The sequence below is a fragment of the Mesocricetus auratus genome, unplaced genomic scaffold (genome assembly GCF_017639785.1).
Source record: "Mesocricetus auratus isolate SY011 unplaced genomic scaffold, BCM_Maur_2.0 Super-Scaffold_100003, whole genome shotgun sequence".
NCBI classification, from domain to species: domain Eukaryota; kingdom Metazoa; phylum Chordata; class Mammalia; order Rodentia; family Cricetidae; genus Mesocricetus; species Mesocricetus auratus.
Window position 1 is genome coordinate 95,386,582 of NW_024429188.1, and position 15,209 is coordinate 95,401,790.

A 15,209-nucleotide genomic window follows, 5' to 3' on the forward strand; every position below is an offset into this window, starting at 1 on the left:
GCCAGATGATGTACCAATGCTGAGAAGAGAAGTAGACACAGTGCATGTACATACGACATAAACTATCTATAAAATAGATAAATGCTCACAAATGAAAAACTTGTTTTCTATAACAGTCTTATGCGGGACACAAACCATTCCTAAGTGCAGGCCAAAATAAAATGAACTCAGTGGCATCTGTGGAGGTAATTTGTCTCATATGCTTAGTCATGGCATTACTTTTATACATTACAGAGCCTTTGTGTTTATTATGACACAAGGTTTAGTGTTTACATGGGATTTCCATATGTGCCTCTGTATCTACTAAGTATTTCTCATGGGGATTTTTGTACCTCTTTTCTTCTGCTTGCTTGTTTTGTTATATTACTCCTTGTTTCTTTTTGTTTTATCTAATTTTATTATTAATCTTTAGGAGCCTGTATGTTTTCTTTTTATTATTTTAATTTATTTAAATTAGAAACAACCTTATTTTGCATATCAATCCCAGTTTCCTCTCCCTCCCATCCTCACATGCCCCCCAGTGACTCTGCCCTATTGACACCCATCCAATCCCCAGGGAGTGTGAGGCCTTCCTTGGGGGATCATCAAAGTTTGACACATCATTTTGGGGAGGGCCTAGCCCCTCCTACTGTGCCTTGGCTGAGAAAGTGTTCCTCCAATGGGAACAAGCTCCCAAAGTTGATTTGCACACTAGGGATAAATACTGGTTCCACTGTCAGAGGTCCCATAGACTGCCCAGGCATCCTAACTGGCACCCACATTCAGAGGGATTGGATTGATTCAATGCTGGTTCCCCAGCGTTATGACTGGGATCTGTGTGCACTTACTTGGTCAGGTCAACTGTTTCTGTGGGTTTCTCCAGAAAGCTCTATGATGGCATTTATGGTAGTCATCAATATCATCATAGGAGAAGGGCATTTAAGGTAAGCTCTCCACTATTGCTTAGATTATTAGTTCGGGCCATACTTGTCGATCCCTGGACATTTCCAGAATGACAGATTTCTCTTTAAACCTATAATTTCTCCATCTATTAAGGAATCTCTTCTCTTGCTCTCTGTTCTTTCCCCAACTCAGTCTTCCTGATCCCTCATTATGATATTGGAAACATTATTTCATCATTGAATAAAATTTGAATAACCCCACAACTCTCTGATATGTATCTGTTGTCCTTGTAATAAATAGTGGTGTGTGTATGAGGGTGTGTTTATACATATCAAACCAGTCTTAAACACCTTTAAAAGCTCATTTATTGGCAGGCTATTTACAAACTAATAACACTGCTAGAAGGTATGGAACTCTAAGAGATGGCCCTAATTAGAGGAAGTATATTATTGATGTCATGCTTATGGACTCAATCTTATTAAGAGTCCGTTGTCTTTATTCTCTCTCTCTTTCCTAGTCATAATGCTGTGAATAGCTTTTTTTAAATCTGTATTTTGCCACACCCTGCAACAAAGTCAAATCAGCATAATTTTAAAAGGACAATCAAGAAAAATCCTCAGAATATTCAGTAAACTTATTTGAAAAGAAACACCTTTTGAAGTCACACACACACACACATGCACACTCAAGCATGCACACACTTACACACACAAATGAAAAGGGCCATGATAATCTGTCTCTTGTTTTGCTTATTTTGAGTGCACAATTCCCCTAATTTATCAGGTAGTATTTGTACAGACTTTAGTCACGGGAGGTATAAGAAAAACAGCCCCAGGGTTGACAAATGAGAAATATTTCATTACATTGAATAAAATACAGTATTCACAAGTGCATGGTAATTGCATTTTATACTTCAGACATGTGTATAGTAGGAACAAAAGGTCAAGATGAACTAGATATTGCAATGGACAATTAGAACACAATAATACTTAGAAGCAAAATAATAATCAAAAGTGCTACCAATCAGGCAGTAGAGATGAGTTTGAATATCTTTTAGAATAAAAGATATTAGAATTATTTTAAGTACCAGAACTATTCAAAGTACTAAAAAATAAGAAAATAAATAAAATACCTGTACTAATTTTTATAACAGAGATTGCTACAAATGTACTCATCATTATCAACCAATGGAATAATTATGTGTACATATATGTATGTAAAATTAGATTTTGAATAACAACATATTAAATAACAGATATTAGCTGGAATATTGTCAAGATATTGCTTATGAGTTTTTCTTTACCTTAACATTTCATCTGTATTTCTTCATGAGTGTATCTGTCTACATAATTCCCCAAACTCTATGTTTATTCCAAATATAATAAATTCTTTGTATAAATATACTCTATGTAATTATTTTCGAGTCATAAAACTGAAAGAGGTAGAGAGGAAGGAGGGAGAAAAAGTGAAATGTGATGATGAAGAAGAAGGAGAAACTTTCATTTTCTTAGCTCATTATACTTTCACATTTTGAATGATCTAAATTTGCTATTTTACCTAGGTATATGAAGCCAAGTTTAAATAAAGTATCAAGTCATCGAAAACCAAGCTTTTAGACAGGCATTTCTTTATGTATTTTTAAACCTCGAAAAGAGCTTTAAATTGTTAGCAGATTTCAAACTTTACCACTTCAAATTAAAGCAAAACCAATTAAGCTAAAATGCAAAGTTAATCCAAAAATATAATTAGAATCCGGAAGAAGATACTTTATAAGCAAGAGATGTTAACAAAGGAAAAACTAGAATTTTATAAAGAGAGGAGTGGTATATTGGCCAGGGAAGTAAGTGTAGTAGCACTGCATGATTCTATATAAATATCATGATAGATTTTTTTCCTTTTAAAACCCTGCTGTTGTCATTTTTGTATTTTCTTAATTACCTTCTCCTTGGCATCCTGCTTCCTCATATCCATTTTCTTCTCTGTCTTCTACTCATTCTTCCTCTTATTCATGCTACTATCCTACTCTTTTCAGTAACCTATTTTATAATAGTATGACCTTGAAATCAGTAACATGGCACATGCATATTTAAAAATATGTTTCCAAAGATCCAGAACTATATGGATATATAAATGGATCAAAATGTAGTAAATTAAATACAGGGTTTTTACATTTATGAATTATAATTTTAATTTATACTTTTATTTATAATTTTAATTCATAATTAAAATATGGAAACCCCTTCTTTTTCACTTAAGCTGAGTTTATGAAGCTAAGGAGTCACTGGGATCTTTTTTTAAATCACATTATTGCATTTATTCACTGAATATTAGATTTGTAGGCCACCCAGATGATGTGGAACATTGATTTTTTTAATTTTAATTTTTAAATTTAAATTTAAATTAGAAACAAGGTTACTTCACATGTCCATCCCAGGTCCCTCTCCCTTACTTCCCCTCCTCCCATGCTCTCCCACCAACCCCCCCCATGTCCCCTCATTTCCCCAAGGAGGGTGAGGCCCTCCTTGAGGGTGTCCATAGTCTGTCATTTCATCTAGGTCAGGGCCTAGACCCTGCCGCAAGAGTCTAGGGTGAGAGTGCATCTTTCATTGTTGGATGGGCACGCAAAGTACATTTGTATGAGTGTACAGTATTGTACAACCATACACTAGAGTGCATGTAACATCTCCAGGTTTATATTGCTAAAGAAAACTGATTCCTGTACCTCCAAAAAGCATCAGTTAACAGTAGTTGTTCAGCTAGCAGGTTGGGAATCCATGAGCTCTTCCCCCGTTCATGCAGGAATTTTGAATAATTTTATCTTATTTGGGTCTTATGCAAGTAGTCACACTGTTCTGAGTTTACATGTACTACAATGGTTACTCACACTGAAATTACTGCTTCACTGCACTTTTCCACTTTTTCTGACTCTAGAAATCTTTCCACAATGATGGCTGAATTTTGAAGGATAGAGTGTGAAATAAATATCCCACTTGGGGCAAAGCACCCCAGTCTCTTATTGTCTTTACCTTGACCAGTTGTGGTCCTCTGTATTCAACATATACATCAAAGAGAAATTTCTCTGATGAAGTCTGAGAAAGAAAGTACCTTATGGTTACTATCTTTAGTAATAAGGAATGTTTTAAATACTATATCTATTAGCAAAATGTAGTGTTAAGTTCTCCTTTATGACTTGTATACCATAGGATTTGGCCCATATAATAGTATGGGGCAAGAGTATCATCTTGTTAGTGTGCCTTAAATCCAATTAGAAAGTAATTGGTTATTCACAAAATATTTATCTATTATATCTTTCCACGACTATTGTTATTAGAACCCAGAACATCATAAGCTGAGTGAGAGTGTTAGCTACCTTTCTTTCTCCACATGCATGCTTATCAACTTCTAATACCATGAAAGCTATCCAGCCAATAGGGATGATGTTTCCAGGTCAGTTCCAGTTTAATTTCTCCATCACCGTCCTATGATTCAAGTATCTTGATTGTTTTTCTACAACAGGGTCCTACTCCCAAACTCTGCAATGTGACTGAGAGCAAATGACATTAAGTAGTCTATAATGTTTGAGGGGGAGCATCTATGACACCCCACTGACCAACCAAACAGAGATAATAATATATGACATTGTTCTTATATTTGATAGTCCATTTTATTTATGACTAACATTGCACCCATACTTTAGAGTGACTCCATTTAAAGTCCTGTGATGTATGTATATATGTATGTTTTGTTAATCTACCATAGTGTCTCTCCTACTCTTTGCCCTATCACCCCCTACCACACATACCACTTACTGTACTATTATTATTCTTTCCCCCTTCATATCACCTGTGTTTTATTTCCCAGTTTTCCTTACTTAGTTTGCTGACAATATCTATAGCTATCCCCATTTAAACATACATATCAAAAGATGCAAGCATAAAAGGAGAATATGTGACACTTTCTTTCTGGCTCAGGCTTAGCTTACTTACTCAGACTTATCACTTCCAACTCCAACTATTTACCTGAGCATTTCCAAATATCATTTTCCTTTATAATTGAATAATATTAGGTTGTGTACATGTATCACATCTTTAGTGTTCATTCATTAGTTGATAGATATATATGCTGTTTCTGTTTCCTGGTATTTTAGTTAAACCTGTAGTGAACATGGATGCAAATCTCTGTAGTAAGATGTAGAGTCATGTGGCGGTATATGCAAGAGTATTGCAGGAAACATACTGTAAATTAACAGTGAAAATCTCAAAGGTGACATCATGCTCAATAGAGAAAACAAGTGAATGAATCCTATCAAAAATCCCCACTTCTTTTTCACACTGTGTTTCAAATAAAAATAAATAAATTACAGTGATACAAATAGAAAAAGAAGTCAAGCCCGGCAGTGGTGGCACATGCCTGTAATCACAGCACTCGGGAGGCAGAGGCAAGCAGATCTCTGTGAGTTCGAGGCCAGGATGAGAGATAACATAATAGATGGAGTCATTATAAGTTTGAGGAGAGAGCTGACACTAGTGAGATTTCAAGAGAACCTCAAGAATAAAACCAACTGGCAAACTAAGCAATAGCAGAGAGACTACATTAATAACCCCTCCCTGATGATAAGTTTGATGACTACCTTATATGCCATCCTAGAACCTTCATCCAGTGACTGATGGAAGCAGAGACAGATACTCACAGCTAAACACTGAACTGAACTCCTGTAACCTAGTGACAGAGATGGAGGAGTGATGAGTAAAGGCATCAAGACCAGGCTGGTGAAACCCACATAGACAGCTGACAGGACAAGGGGGAGCTCTTGAATCCCAGACTGATGGCTGAGAGGCCAACAGGGGACTTATTCAGACTCCATGAATATCATGCCAGTGAGAAGGCCTTGGAATTCTCTGGGGCCTTGGGTAGTAGAACAGTGTTTACCATGGCTTATGAATGAACTTTGGGAGCCCATTCCACATGGAGGGATGCTCTGTCAGCCTGGAAACATGGGGAAGGGCCTAGGTCCTGCCCTGGATGAAATGACAGACTCTGTAGATCCCCACAAGGAGGGCCTCACCCTCCCTGGGGAAAGATGTGGGGATTGGGCTGGGGGTGGGGCGTTGGGAGGGCTGGGAAGGAGAAGGTGGGGAGCTGGGATTGATATTTGAAGCATGCATGTTTCCAATTAAAAAATAAACACCAAGATGAGGAAGTACTGGAGAGGTTAATACAATAGTTAAGAGCTAGTATTTCTCTCATTAAAGACCAAAGTTCACCTTCCCGCACCTACAGTAAGTGATCACAGTTCTGTGTTAATTCCAATTCCATGGGGTTCTAATGCCTCCAGTATCTGAGAACAACTGCATGCATGTAGTACATGTAAAATTATGTGGGCACACATGCATACACATAAATAAATCTTGAAAACAAAACACCAAGGGGATTGCTAAATTGCATTTGTAGGTGATGACAGAGAAAATTACATCTTGAGGGATTTCACCTAACTAAGGGATTATTCACTTGATATATTCATATCATGACATTTATTACTGAGAAATGATGACAAGTAGTTTCTGAGTCATGGGTGGAGGAAGCAGGATCCCTGAAGCACATACTTAGGACCATTCCTTATCTACATCATTTCTTTGGTACCCCTTTCTCTACTGTTCCTATTAGCCATAATATGGAAAAATGGCCTCTGCCATACAGTTTTGTTACCATGATATTCTGCCCAAGTGCACAGCGCCAACTAACAATGAACTGAACTCTCTGAAATTGCAGAAATTATCCACAAAAACAAATCCTTCTTCACTTGTAAGAAAGGAAGTAGTTTTGTCATTTTTTAAGTGATGATAAACAAAAATAAACCATATGGACAATGGTTATCAGAATATGAAGTTGTGGGGGCTGGAAAGATGGGTCAGTGGTTAAGAACACTGGATGTTCTCCAAGGAGTCTTCTGAGTTCAATTCCCAGCACCTACATGGTGGCTCACAGCCATCTATAAAGGTCTGCTGCCCTCTTCTAGCATAAGTTTGTACATACAGATTGTTAGTGTTGTAATTTTTTAAAAAGCAGCTCAAGAGAGAATGACACCATGCAACATATTCAACCAGAGGACTTTTTATTAAGGGAAAAGGATCATAGACAGGGAAAGGGGGAGACCTACCTTCGGGGACAGGAGCTGGGGCATAAAATCATACTTTGAAAATCTGTAATCCACTAAACTGGAAAATCTAAAGGAAAAGGATGATTTTCTAAATAGATATCACTTACCAAAATTAAATCAAGAAGAGATAAACAATTTAAACAGATCTATAACCTCTAAAGACATAGAAGCAGCCATAAAAAGTCGTCCAACAAAAAAAAGTCCAGGGCCAGATGGTTTTAGTGCAGAATTCTACCTGAAATTCAAGGAAGAGCTAATACCAGTACTCTTCAAATTGTTCCACACAATAGAATAGAAGCAGAAGGATCACTGCCAAATTCTTTATATGAAGCTACAATTACATTAGTACCCAAACCACACTAAGATAAAACCAAGATAGGGAATTACAGACCAATCTCCCTCATGAACATTGTTGCAAAAATACTAAATAAAATACTAGCAAATTGAATCCAAGAACACATCATAAAAATCAGACAACATGATCAAGTAGGCTTCATCCCAGGAAAGCAGGGATGGTTCAACATAAGAAAATTCATCAATGTAGTCCACCATATAAACAATCTGAAAAAGAAAAACCACATGATCATCTCACTAGATGATGAAAAAGCCTTTGACAATATCCAACACCCCTTCATGATAAAGGTCTTGGAGAGATCAGGGATAACAGGAACATATGTAAATATAATAAAGGCAATATAGAGCAAGCTAACAGTCAGCATCAAACTAAATGGAGAGAAACTCAATGCAATTCCTCTAAAATCAGTAATAAGACAAGGATGTCCACACTCTCCATGTCTCTTCAATATTGTACTTGAAGTTCTAGCTAGAGCATGGATACATATTGGAAAGGAAGAAGTCAAACTTTCACTATTTGTAGACAATATGGTAGTCTATGTAAGAAACCCAAAGAGTTCTACCAGAAAACTCCTACAGATGATAAACACCTTACGCAAAGTGGCAGGATACAAAATAAACTCAAAAAAATCAGTAGCCCTACTATATATAGACAATAAAGGGGATGAAAAAGATATCAGAGAAACATCACCCTTTACAATAGCCACTAACACCATAAAATATCTTGGGGTAACTCTAACCAAACAGGTGAAAGACCTGTATATCAGTAACTTTGAGTCTTTAAAGAAAGAAATTAAAGAAAATACCAGAAAATGGAGAGATCTCCCATGCTCTTGGATAGGTAGGATCAATGTAGTAAAAATGGCAAACTTACCAAAAACAATGTACAGATTCAATGTGATCCCTATCAAAATACCAGCACAATTTTTCACCGACCTTGAAGGGAAAATCCTCAACTTTATATGGAAAAATAAAAAACCAAGGTAGCCAAGGCAACCCTGTTCAATAAAGGAACTTCCGGAGGCATCATCATCCCTGACTTCAAGCACTATTATAGAGTTATAGTGCTGAAAACTGGTTGGTATTGGCACAAAAACAGACAGGCTGAGCAATGAAATCGAATTGAAGACCCTGATGTCAACCCACACCCTTTTGAATACCTAATCTTTGACAAAAAAGCTAAAACTATACAATGGAAAACAGAAGCATCTTCAACAAATGATGCTGGAGTAACTGGATGCTGGCATGTAGAAGATTGAAAATAGAACCATATCTATCGCCATGCACAAAACTTAAGTTCAAATGGATCAAAGACCTCAACATCAACCCAGTCACATTGAACCTCTTAGAAGAGAAAGTTGGAAGTACTCTTGAATGAACTGGCACAGGAGACTGCTTCCTGAGCATAACAACAGTAGCACAGACCCTGAGATCAACAATTAATAAATGGGATCTCCTAAAACTGAGAAGCTTCTGCAAGGCAAAGGACACTGTCAACAAGACAAAATGACAGCCTATAGAATGAGAAAAAATATCCACCAACCCCACATCTGACAGAGGGCTGATCTCCAAAATCTACAAAGAACTCAAGAAGCAAGTCTCCAAAACACCAAAGGATCCAATTAAATAGTGAGGTACAGTACTAAATAGTGAATTCTCAATAGAGAAGTCGAAAATGGCTGAGAGACACTTCAGAAAGTGCTCAACATCCTTACCCATCAGGGAAATGCAAATCAAAACAGCTATGAGATATAATCTCACTCCCTTCAGAATGGCTAAATTCAAAACGACTAATGACAATTTATGCTGGAGAGGATGTAGAGAAATAGGAACACTCCCCCACTGCTGGTGAGAATGCCAACTTGTGCAGCTACTGTGGAGATTGGTATGGAGATTCCTCAGGAAAATGGAAATCAGTCTACCACAAGATCCAGCAATTCCATTCTTAGGCATATACCCAAAAGATGTACCCTCATACAGTAAGGACATCTGCTCAACTATGTTCATATCAGTATTATTTGTAATAGCTAGAATCAGGAGAGAACCTAGATGCCCCTCAACTGAAGAATGGATAGAGAAAATGTGGTACATTTACACAATGGAGTACTACTCAGCAGAAAAAAAACAATGGAATCTTGAAATTTGCAGGCAAATGGGTGGTACTAGAAGAAACCATCCTGAGTGAGGTAACCCAGTCAAAAAAAGATACATATGGTATGCACTTACCCATACATGGATTTTAGACATGGAACAGGGCATTGTCAGTCCACAATCCCACCCCAGAGAGTCTTGGGTGCAGGGAGGACCCTAAGAGAGATATGCATGGTAACCCGGAGAAAGGTTATGGGATGAGATCTCCTAATTGGATTGGGGGAGAGAAGGGGAGGGCAGATAGAGATGGGATAAAGAGAGGGAGAAAAGAGGAGGGGAGAGGAGGAAATGGGAGAGCAGGAAGGTTGAGCCAGGGTATGAATAGAGGAGAAAAGGATGGGAGATACCAGAAAAGAGGGAGCCTTTTTAAGTCAGAGTCCCGATTTGGCACTAATGAGATCTTCACAGATCTACAAGAATGACACCATCTGTCATTAAGGCTACCTTAAATCTCTCCCATGATAATGAGAATGATGACTACCTTATATGCCATCCTAGAACTCTCACCCAGTGGCTGATGGAGGCAGAGGCAGACACCCACAGGTGTGAACCGAATTGAACTCCTGGAACACAGTTGCAAACAGGAGTGATGACGAAACCCACAGAAGCAGCAGACCTAAACAAGGGGGAATACATGGACCCCAGACTAATGACTGAGGGGCCAGCATGGAACTGATTCAGACATCCCTCCCACCGAAACTGGGTAACAGAGAGGAGGCCTTGGCAATCTGTGGGACCTGGGAGAGTAGAGCATTATTTATTCCTGGCATACAGATGTACTCTGGGAACCCATACCACGTGGAGGGATGCTCTCTCAGCCTGGACACATGAAGAAGAATCTAGGCCCTTCCTGCGACGATGTGACAGACTCTGAAAATCCCTCATGGAAGCCCTTGCCCACCCTGGGGACCAGAGTGGGGATGGAGTGGGGGTAAGGGGTTGGGAGGATTGGAGGGTGGGAGAGAAGGGGAGGGAGATGGAACTGAGAGTGACACTGTAAAAAAAGAAATATGTGGCATATTTACACAATGAGATATTACTGAGTTGTTAAAAACTGAAATCATGAAATTTGTAGATAAATTTATGGAACTAGAAAAACATCATCCTGAGGGAGGTAAGACAGGCCCCAAAAGACAAATATGACATGTATTCACTTATATGTAGATATTAACTGTTAAGTAAATAATTGCAAAGCTACAATCCATAGGACCACAGAGGTTAAATATAGAGTAAGGAATTAGGGAGAATAGATATATCCCGTTAGGGAAAGGGTAAAGAAAAGACAGTTATGGGTGGATTCTGTGGAGTGGGGCCTGGAACAGGAGGATCAAGTTGGAAGGGTAGGGAAAAGAAGGATGAAGGAGGGAATATGAAAAGAGACAGCTAAACTTAAGGGTCATTTGAGGAGCAGTATAGAAATTTCTTGTACAGTAGAAGTTTCTCCAAAATATATGCATATATGAAGTCAATGTAAATGAAATAGCCAAATAATAGGATAGACAAAGCTCCAATTGGCCATCTGTTGTTACCAAATGAAGTTTCCTGTACCAGGATTGGGTTATATCTAATTGAGCTGTTGAACAAATGGGTCCCATGTGAATTCCCATATAACTTAGACTGTTGCCAAGACTATAGGTTGCTCTCCAGAAACTGACAGCAAGGCTCCATTACAGAAGACAACACCTACACAATCCATTGAACATGGAGACATTGAGCTGGTACCTATATAGAGACTTAATCCCTATATGCTAGCATATTTGATAAAGGAAAGTAGTTTCCATACTACTAAAGGAACATCAACCAAGCCACAACACCTTTGATCTGCAATGGTGCCCTGTCTGTAATAGATGCGAGTGCAATGGTGGTACAGAGTCTGTGGGAGTAATCCACCAATACCCAATTTGATTGATTTTACTCAGAACCCATACCTAGCATTACTTGGGTGACAAAGAACTTGAGACTAGATACTGATCTTTTTAAAAGGTAGCAATAAGTGAATCTTGCTGTACTTACAGATCAGTGCCTTGCTCAGCCATCATCAGAGTAGCATCCTCCTGCAGAAGATGGGAACAATTCCAGAGACCCAAAGCTGGATGTGCAGAGAGTGAGAGGCTTTCGAACACTCTGCCCTAAAATGAGATGGATTCATCAAATCCCTCCCATCAGGGCTCAGAAAACCCTTCAGAAGATGACATGGAAAAGAATGTAAGGCTCAGAGAGGATGGAGGACACCAAGAAAACAAGGCCCTCTAAATCAACATGAACAAAGCTCATATGAACTCACAGAGACTGAGACAGCATGCACAGGGTCTACACAGGTCTACACCAGGTCCTCTGAGTACATATCCTGGCTTCCAGTTAAGTGTTGTTATGTGATTCCTGAGTGTGTAAATGAATAGGTCTCTGATTCTTGGGCATTCTCTTGGTCTCTTTTCCTCCTATTTGTTTATTTGTCCAGTTTTGATCTATTAGTTTTTGTATTATCTTATTACTTTACTAAAAATAAAAATAATAAAACAAGAAAAACCGGATAGGGCAAAAAATGTTTTTTCAGGGATACCAAACCTGATATTTTCAGGTTTCATTCTACTATGCATTGAGCCTTGGGAGAGAAAGAAATGTTCTTTGTTCATGTAGGCAGAGCCCTTAGCAGAAGGCTTAGTACAGAATAATTGCTTAAAACACATGCTCAATGTAAAAGTGAGTATGCTAATACAATAGGTTGTATATTGAGTAGAAAAGTGCAAGAATTTCATTCATTTTTTTCATCAACAAAGCCTTAAACCAGCCATGAATCTGAAGATCAACTGATTCTTTCTGCACTGAGCCCATATATAAGTGAGAAGAGAAATTCATACCTAGATACCACAGTAAACCAATGTGTGTTCATGGAGAAAGGCACAGAACATGGACCACATGGGCACGGGTGACAAGATCAGTCTGAGTTTGGAAGGAATTTGGAAAAACTATCCAATTCACAGATAAACACAAGCAAAGAAACCTTTCCTTTTGAGAAACGGCGACCATGTGCTTAGGATCACAATAGATTTTTCTGTCTTTTCCAAGACAATAATGGGCTTGGAAATATTATGGTTGAACTTATATAAAATCAACAATTTTTGTAGACAATGTAAAATCAATGTAAGCATCAGAACTTCTCTTTGTTACTGCATCTAAAATAGATACAGATAACTTTCTCCTTTCTTCTCTATCAGAAAGTCATAACAGTTTTAGTTATAACATTTATCACATTACTGTAATTATGTTTCCCCCACTAGATTTGAGTCTCTCTAGAGGAGTGAAATCTGAGGTTCTATTTTAGTGTGTGTCTCAAGGCTCTAACAAGTAACAGTGTAAATTGATGAATAATAAGATATCCATCAGTAGGAATTAGTTTAATTAACCCATCACTAGTCATTTTCAGAGATTAGAAAGTGGCCCAAGGGAGGAAAGTGCACCACTAAGGAGCTTGTGATGGGTGAAAGAGAGGAAATGAGAGGATAATGAAAAGAGCTTTCAACTGGAAAATGGGAGAACTAGTTTCCTGCTTTGTCTCTGGCACATGCCAGCTGAATGATTTGGCCACCCTAAGTAGTAAGAAGTTTCTAATTTGTTTATTCATTAAATGTGGATGGGGAACTAAATGATTTCTAAAAAAAACTTCTTTCCCAACAGCTAGTTTGACTTTTCAGTTCACAGGAGAAAACTGTTAAGGGTTTGAAAAATAAGATGATTACAGTTATAAATTAAAATGAATGTATGACCATGTAGATAATTCATCTCACTATTTTTAAGTTTCATAGAACTAGGAAATACTGATAAAATTTATAGTAAATAATATGGTTTGACTTTTCAACACTATGCTGGTCATTAATATGGTAAATAGGTGTCACAGACATGTAGGGCTATTGGATGGCTAATTCCTTTGGAAGCTTGAAAAGCTCCCTATTATACCATGAAAACTAGTTCTCAGGCAAGGGGTGCTCAAGTCAATTCTAGGTCAGGTGCCTCTGGGTCTTGTTTCTGGAGTGCATGGTATCATGAGTAATAGGGACTTACTTTCCACTTCCGGATTTTAAACAAGGGCAACAGAAAGAGCCTAAATATTTGCAGAAATTCTTGGATTTCCCTGACTTGTAACTCAGAAGCAAGCTTTTACGCCTGATAGTGGGGTTTTTGTTATTCTAAGGGCTACTAATATTGAATAGTTACTGGGGAGGGAGGAGAGAGGGAATCATTTTTTTCATGATAGGGCCACCTAAATGATTCCCATGTTTCAAGAGAAGGACCCACCTTAATGTATTTAGGAGCATCCATAAATATATTCAGTGGGATATCGAGAAAAATAAAAAAGATGAACCTGGAAGGATGTTTTTAAAAGTAATATGGAAAGAATTAAGGGGAAAATTAGGAATAGATAACGATCACATATAATAGAGAGTAATAGTAACACTAAACTGGGAACCATTATAACTATCTATTCTTTATATCCATTAAAGATCCCAGAAAGATATATTATTATCTAAGTAAACTGGAATTGCCTTGTAAGAAAATTCCGAAATTCTAGAAATGACAAAGATATCTTACTTCATGGATATTCACCCAAAGTTCTGTAATGCTGGGGCATCCATCTTCAGGCTAGAGGCCTAGAACACCTAGCAGACTTCTCAGTGAAGCAGGAAATTTGAAAAAGTAAGTGCAATTGGTGAGTCAGAAGGACACCCTGGTAGCACTGGTTTTCAAACTGAGTGCCTGTAGTTTGGTCAGGGAGATCTTTTCCTCATTTCAATATTATAAAATTCTTCTTAATTTACTGCTACGTTATAACAACAGAAGAAGAATGAATATTTGCTTTTCTCATAGTTATTTTCCCATTTTCTCTTGAGTATGATCTATGGATGCTTTTGTTTTCTGGTTGCAATGGGGCTCAAATAAATCATTTTCCAGTGGTACCAATTCATTTTAGGCTAATACAAATTTCAAGCACCTAACCAGTTCTTCAATTTTACTTCATCTCTACTCAGAATGTTGTCAGTGTCCTAAATTAAAGTTTTTAATGGGTGTGATTTAGTTAATCCCTTAATTCTTAGAGTCTATCACAGTATTAAAAAGAAAATCAATGTTTCACTGGGTAATTGTTACAATGTTTTGAATTTGTATATTTAAGTTTTATATCTTCAAGTTCTTTACTTTCTCTCTACAATTATATCACCATAATAGAACAAGCTCCACTGATAATTTCTTCTAACATTTACTCAGCTTTTTAGATGCTGTTGTCTAGCATTATGCAGCTGTGATAAAACACTAATATTACCTTAAAATTACATCAAAAAGTTTCATTCTTCTTAATTCAATTGATTATATCGTTTTAATATTATTTACCTTTGCTTAGTAAATTATTTAAGTGCAGAAGTTAGTAAGTCTCAATGTATCTCCGTAAAGTACTATATCATGCTTAAAACATATGAACCCATTTTAATACCTTTTCTTATACTTTACTTGCGTGTGAAACTGGCACATTTACACAATGGAGTAATACTCATTGAAAAAATAAAACAATGACATCTTGAAATTTGCAGGCAAATGGATGGAACTAGAAGAAACCATTCTGAGTGAAGTAACCCATACATAGAAAGACAAACATGCTATGTCCTCACTCATAAGT